The following is a 7,608-nucleotide window of genomic DNA, read 5'->3' on the forward strand; positions in this document are numbered from 1 at the left end:
TATTCTTTTAATCCTGACACAACTCTCRTCAATTCTTTTAGCTCACAACAACTACCCCTCTCTTTTTCATTTTAGTATCAGCACACAAACCCTTTTTGATTTAAGCTCACTCAGATATGGTTGTCCTCTTAGGTAGGTCTGTCGGTTTTAACATTCCATAGAGGTATTTCTGATAAGCACTCAGTCCCTCCTAAAATTTAGCGTTATGCACATTTGATCACAAAGATTGATCAAAATATTATTTCTTTAAAGCACAATGATCAGATAAAAAATTGATCAAGTAATTTGGCTTTAAGCACGATCAATAAAGAATGATGCGACAACAATTCGATTATTCAGTATATACGAGAGAAATGAATGAATATCTGTAAGAACAAGTTTACAAATTCTGATATTTAAAAAAAATGAATGAATGTGTATCAGTCAAAGAAAAACAATATCAGAAAAACAATATTGAATACAAACGAGTGTATTATCACCGAAAAAGATTTACGTATAAGAGACGTGATAATAACAGTTTGAAGAATAGCTGAAACAGGTATTGGAGTTATGTACGACGAGAAATTACGCAAGTAAAATCTCAAGAAATACCTGTTCAGAAAATGTACTCGTTTTCCAAAAAAAAATTTCCAAAAACATTTATTCAAAATTCTAGAGACTCCCCCTAGAAAACATATTTAAGAAATAAAACTTTTAAGCTCAAATATGAAAAAGAAAACATTTTAAGCACGTGTCCTGAACTGAAATGTTCAGAAGCCTCTGAATTTAAGCTCGGGTCCTAAACTGGGTGTTTAGAAGCCTTTTTTGGAATAAATCACAACTCCCCCTGCATCGGTGTATCACAGAAATGATATTCTGATCAGCACAAAATGGACACACCTGTAAAACCAGATTAAGTAGATTTTGGTACCCAAACGAACTTGGGTCCTATATTGTTAGTATTGGGTTGGGGTATGTTGTAACTTCCAAACCATTTATTTCGATAAGGTATTTTCTTTTCAGCACTATTAACAGGATGATTATATACAAGATATGATTCATGCCAATTATTGTAATCATACTTGTTCTTACCTTTCCAACTGTTCTGATAACTATTATCTTCATGCCACCTGTTGAACCTTTTGTTGTTGACAAAATTATTGGTTCTGCATGTTGAGCACATAATCCTTCTCTTGCTAAGATTAATCAAATCATTAGTAGACTTCACAATGCAAGGAAGATTGTTAGTACCAACAGGTGTATGAGATAAAACAGATTCAGACTTATTAACCCAAATGCTTTTAATCTTKGAAGRATAATTGYGTGATCTAATGACATACCCTTGATAGTACTGATTAGAACGAGAATAGTTCTTAGAAACATTAGATTTAGGACTACTTGAATAACTGTTCGAACGGGAACAATTATAAAAGCTGGTTTTACACTGAGAAGGAGAACCAGTTGAACTTTGAGCACATGAAAAGTTTCTGACTTTTGTAAAAGCTGGTCTCTTTCTACAGTAACTAAATCAAATTTAATTTTCAGTTCAGTTCTCATGTTCAATTCAGTTTCAAGGTCTGTCTTTAGATCAGACAATTTCTTTGAAGTATCCAAGAGTTTACCTTCTAACTCCTTCTGTAGCATTTCAAACTTTTTCTTCTGATTAATCAACTCTCGTTTCTCTTCATCAGAGTTGCTTTTGTCATTCTCTGAAGCAATGTCAAGCCACTTTCTTTTCTCAGTAAGCTCTTTGGCAATTGATGTATACTTCTTTGAAGTATTCCTTTTCTCAATAGCAAATTGCTTTTTCTCATCGTCTAAAGCCTTTTGTTTTAAATCAATGCTTTCAGACAATTTCTGTAGTTGACTCTGACAATCTTTGGAGATGTCTTTCTTTTCTTTATCATTCTTGGCTCGTTCCAGAATGATAAGCTGCTCAAAATCCGAGATTTGCTTTAGAAGCATCTTTGCGTTCAGCTCGAGAGAGTTAATTTTATTTTCATAAGATTCTCGTTCAGTTCCAAAATTTCTTTCAACTTGAATAAATCTTTTCTTTTCCTTCTCAAATTCTGCTCTTTCCACATTTAAATTCCTTTCTGCTGTCAGAAATTTCTCCTTCTCTAAGTCCAGTAATTTCTTTAACTCATTCAAATCATTCTCAAACTTATGGAACATCTCAGTTAAATCTTTTATCTCTGTATTGTTCCTTGGAGAGTTCCTCTAAGCATTTAGTTCATTTTGAACTTTTTGGAATTTAGAGAACAATTCGTTATTAGTCTTAATCCTTGAATTTATCTCTTTATTACATTCCATTCTGACATCATTCAAVKAATTTTTAARCTTATCRATCWGAAYTTTATGTTCATTAATCTGAGACTTGGAATCATTCTCAATTCTTTCTAACCTTTCTTTATTCTCCCGATTCAAAGTTTTAACACATTGCTCATTAGTATAATTCTGAATTTTATAATTCAGAATACTCTTTTCTTACTCAGCAATCTTCTCTCTCAACTCCTTTATAATATCTGTCATTTAAAAAAAATTGATCAATTAAGGATCTATGCAGTGAAATCAGATAAAAGAAATAAGAACAGTTTAAGCTCAAAAAGAATAGAAAAACACTAAAACTGATGAGAATTTAGTAAAACGACGASAAACTGTCAAAAATCAGTAAAAACAGTCAAAACCGTTGAAAACAGTTAAAAACTGTTAAAAACAGTCAAAGACAGTTAAAACTGATAAGAAACAGTTTACGCGACGCAGAACAGTTCAAAAATTCTCAAACAGTTAAAAGACACATAAAACATATATATAATGATCCAAAAATAAAATCTAGACACAAACAAAACAAAACCAAAAACACAACAAATATAAGCCCAAAAAAAATGTCCAAGTCCAAAACAAATTGATGCAAGTCCAAAACAGAAAGTTTTACAAATAACAACACCAGTCTAAAATAACAAAACAGAAAGTCCAAAACTGATATGAACTCTATTCAGAGTATGCTTAGACTTGATCTCAGACACACAATTTCACTTCACTCTTCTATCTTCAACTTTTAGCTTCCCTCTAACTTCAGTTCAGACTATCGGAGTCTTCTGTGCAAGTACACTTTGTCGCACCTGGGCTGTGTATCTAATAAAAGCTTGCTATGCCTTAAAACCTTCCAAAGTGTACTTTGATCTACCTGTCACAAAAACAGTTGAACAATCAAATCAAGAACACAGTTAGGCTGTTAGCTTGAACAATTTAAACCAACTATCTGTCTAATAGCTTCAAGATGGCAACAGTTTCTTCAATTGTTGCTTCTTCTACAACCCTTTCTTCATTGACCAACGTGGGTGTCTTGATCAAGAAAACATAGTTGCTGTCAATTATCTAAACCAGAGGACTGAGCTGTCCATTGTTGCTTTTATGGCCAAGTCTGTTCCAGTCCTCAAGGAAATAGCAGGAACAAAACAGCAAGTCTGTTTTAAAAATTCTCAAACTCAAATTAGTCAAGACTGCACACTAAATCAAAGGAATACAGCAGCTTCAAGTCTATTTTAAAACAATCAAGATTGCCTGTTAAACCTGCTGTTACCAGAAAAACACACACTGCATGATTAAAAACAACTTGCATCAGTATTGGCCCTCTCCTTTGCTCCCGAATTCACAGCCTTTGTCACTGACAGCTGCTAAGATAAAACTCAAAACAGGCAAACAAAAACTTGAAAACTTCACTCTCTTGATCACTCGACTGCTGGATTTCAAGTTTATCTCTATTTATAGCTTATCCATAGTTTAGATAAACTTTATCCATAAGTAGAAGATTGCTAAATAGTCTCACTAGATAGTTATCTTCAATAGCCTTCTAGTATAAATAGGTGATTAGGTCTATTGTTAAAAATGTCGCTTTTACGTTTTTCATATTGAATAAAGTGAAATCATTGGCACTCAAGATTATTCTTTGAATGTTCATACATTGTTTTTGAGTGTTCATCATTCTGTTCATTAAAACATTATAATTTGGTTATTCATAACTCGACTATTAGTGTTATTGAGAGATCTGGGATCAACAACAAGAATCAATTTGAGGAATCACTGAAAATTTTCAATTCTGAACACAAAGGCATTTTGACGTCCTCCTCAAGATTCATGATTTGACTCATTATCTTGGTTCGTTCATCAAAGCTAGAGTTTAAGTCCTTTTTGACTCATGCAATTTGATTCATGAATCTTTTGTAAATTCGACTCATGCAATTTGTCTTTGCAAACTAAACGCATGCTCAGTTCAGAAATTTCTTCATTAAGCTCTTTGATTTTAAGTAAAAATTCATTTTGAGCACTTCCATTTGATCTCTTTTCGGATTTTAACTCAGCCTCAAGCTCATAAATTTGTTTCTTAAAAGTAGAAATTTTGGTGTTTGAATCAAATTCAGGATTTGAATGAATAACCCAATCTTGTTGCTCAGTGTCCTCTTCATTCACATCAAAATCATAAGCCACCTCAGCTTCAGATTTAGAGTCTAAATAATTCATCATATTTTCAAAAGCTTCCGGAGGCATTTTGTTTATAAATGCAGAAAGATCATCAGACTTCGAAATGTCTTCTTTCTGTGATTGAAAAATAGAAGAAGTTTTAGTTTTTGAATTTTTAGTGGGATAAACTGACTCAATTTTGGAATGTGAAAACTGAAGTTTTCTTGTTTTGTAACTTGAGTTCAATTCGTCATATTTTATTCCCATGTTTTTAAAATTTGGAGTTCCAGAAATATCTTCATTTGATTTATCCTTATCACTTAAGGAAGAATTAGGTGACTCAGATTCCGACTTGACAAATATTTCATGAACAGAAGGAATTGAGAACTCTGTTGATCCTCTTTCATTAAAATCATATAAGGAACTTGGGGAACTTTTCAAAATGTCAGATTCATTTAAACTTAAACCAATTTTGGATTATAAAACCATGTATCTTTGGGTTTATTTTTCAAAATTTTCAATGTCTGCTCAGATTGTTCTTTTTTTTAAAATAATTTCTTCTAATTGTGACTTTATCATACAATTGACCTCTTTCTATAAAAATTAAATCAAATTGTATCTAAATATCAACCTTCTCACCTTCTACCACACTCACTTTCTTTTTTAGTGTTAAAAGGTTCTTTTCTAATTCAACCTTTTCAGTTCTAAGATTTTCTTTTTCTCCTATCAGATCTTCACATAAACCTTTAAATCCAAAACATTCAGTTCGGAATTTTAACATTAAAGCTCTTTCACCTTTTAACTTTTCTTTTAAAGATAAGAATTCAGCATTCATGGATTCAATTTCATTAATAGATTCATAATTGGAAGAATTAGGTACCTCAGATCCTCCTTCTTCAGCTTTAGCCATTAAGCACATATTGACTTGTATGAAATGTGCGACTTTGTCATCAGATGCATCAATCAGCCAACTTTCATCATCAGCAACTATGGCCTTGTCGTCTTCAAGAGTTTCAGCAAGATGAGCTTTCTTCACATAATAGTTCTATATTTAAACTTTCTGAATCGGTAATCCTTGATGAAGTGACCAGTTTTGTCATAGTTGAAACAACGATTGTCTTCAACTTTGTTCTCCTTTTGGTCTCTCACTTTGACTGACTTATCATACTTGACTTCCTTGCCCTTGCCCATGTCAAACTTATTCTTTCCAAACTTCTTTTGGAACTTCTTAGTAAGCAGAGCCAGTTTCTTGGAGAACTCCCAATGCCATCATCAGAATCAACAGATGAACCCTTAGTGGATTCACTTTCAGATTGTTCTGATAGTTCAATCTTCAGAGATTTGGAATTCTTCACTTCAGATTTGCCCTTGCTTTTCTTACCGGACAGAAGAGCCAAGGAATCAGTTACCTTCTCCCTTCTTGCTCATATAAAATGTACCATAAATCATGAATATCTTCTTTTGACATATTTTTGTTCATTTGAAGATTGACTGCAAAAGTATTCCATTCTGGCTTCAGATTCTTCAAAAACTTGTAATTGATTTCAGAAACAGACTTTTGAAGATCATTCATTCTCAAATCGTTTAGAATAATATTAAACATGTCGTAGGACTCAGTAATGGATTCATTCTCTTTTTCCCTAAACCCTCATAAGCACTGATGCACTGGTTCAATCTGGTCTACACTGATTTCTCACTCCCCAACATCTATTTCTCAAGATCATCCCATAGTTCCTTTGCCGACCCACGACTATCAACTCTGTTAAATAACTCATTTGGTATGGCCATGAGCATATAAGTCAATGCCTTTTTTGTCTATTAGAACTTTTTCCTTCTCAATATCATTATAATATTGAGGATCTTTCTTCTTTCTTGAAGTAGCAACAGAAATACCATCCACTGCAGTTTAAGCAGGAAGATCAATATAAATAACATATGGCCCATTTCTAATAGACTGCATAACTTTTCATCTTTATTGTCCAGAAAATGAATTATTATGTTTTTCCATTGTGGGTACTCACTTGGCAAGAACTGGTGGCTTGGAATCTGAACCAATACTTAACATATCTTTAGACATTATGACGTAAATGACTTGAAATAATCGTTACGAAAAATGATTTTGAACTGGATTGGAATCTTCATATAAACGCTCTTGATACTTCATATAAACACTCTTGATACTTTGAAATACTTAGAATATCGCTCACCACTATTGAAGATGTTGGGTTCAAAGTTGTGCTTTAATGTTGTCTTCAAGCAAATTTCTCCAATTTTGTAATAGTTTAGTCTTTTCAAAAAATGATTTTGAACTGGATTGGAATCTTCAGATAAACTCTCTTGATACTTAGAACATTTATTTAAATACTTAGAATATCGCTCACCACTATTGAAGATGTCGGGTTTAAAGTTATGCTTTAATGTTGTATTCAAGCAAATTTCTCCTATTTTGTAATAGTTTAGTCTTTTAATGCTTTCTAGTATAAATAGGGAGTGCCTTGTAATTAGTGGAGCTAATCATCATTGTTGAGAGCTAATTGTGTTTAGAGAGAGAATTTGTGTAATCATTGAAGAATTGAATTCAAAATCATTTGGGTTGAAATTCTCTCTACTTATTCATATTTTTCTATACAATATTTATCTGATTTTGGCGATAATTTGGGAAAACATTTGGTATCAAAGCTATCTCCAACGATTTGATTGAAGAAATTGCACAAATTTCGAGAATTTCTGCACAAATTATAAAATGGTCTAAGTACAAAGACCTGAATACAACATTTTAATTCCAACAGTAGCTCTGAAGCTTGGCCATTAACTGATCTATGGTCATCAGATCGACTTTGCTTAGTTGATCTTTGATGATTTCATGACCAACATCAAGAAGAATCAAAGGGAATGGGTCATTCCTTACATTTGTTTCTTAAGTGGTGTCTCAGAAAGAATGTTTGATGAATATCCTAAAGAGACTAATCAACCTCTCTAGAAGATTGGCATCAACACCCTCGATCATAATATAACTCCTAGTGATCACCTATTGTTCCCAGGTCTGATTCTTATCGCTAACTCTTCTCCCCAACCTCGTTATTCTTCTTCTAAGGGGACTACGACATGAAAGATTCTCATTGTCTACCCAGGCCTCCAAACCCGCATCCTCTAAGAGGACACAATTTG

Source organism: Cynara cardunculus, assembly GCF_001531365.2.
Source record: "Cynara cardunculus var. scolymus isolate 2C chromosome LG 12, CcrdV1, whole genome shotgun sequence".
Classification (NCBI taxonomy): domain Eukaryota; kingdom Viridiplantae; phylum Streptophyta; class Magnoliopsida; order Asterales; family Asteraceae; genus Cynara; species Cynara cardunculus.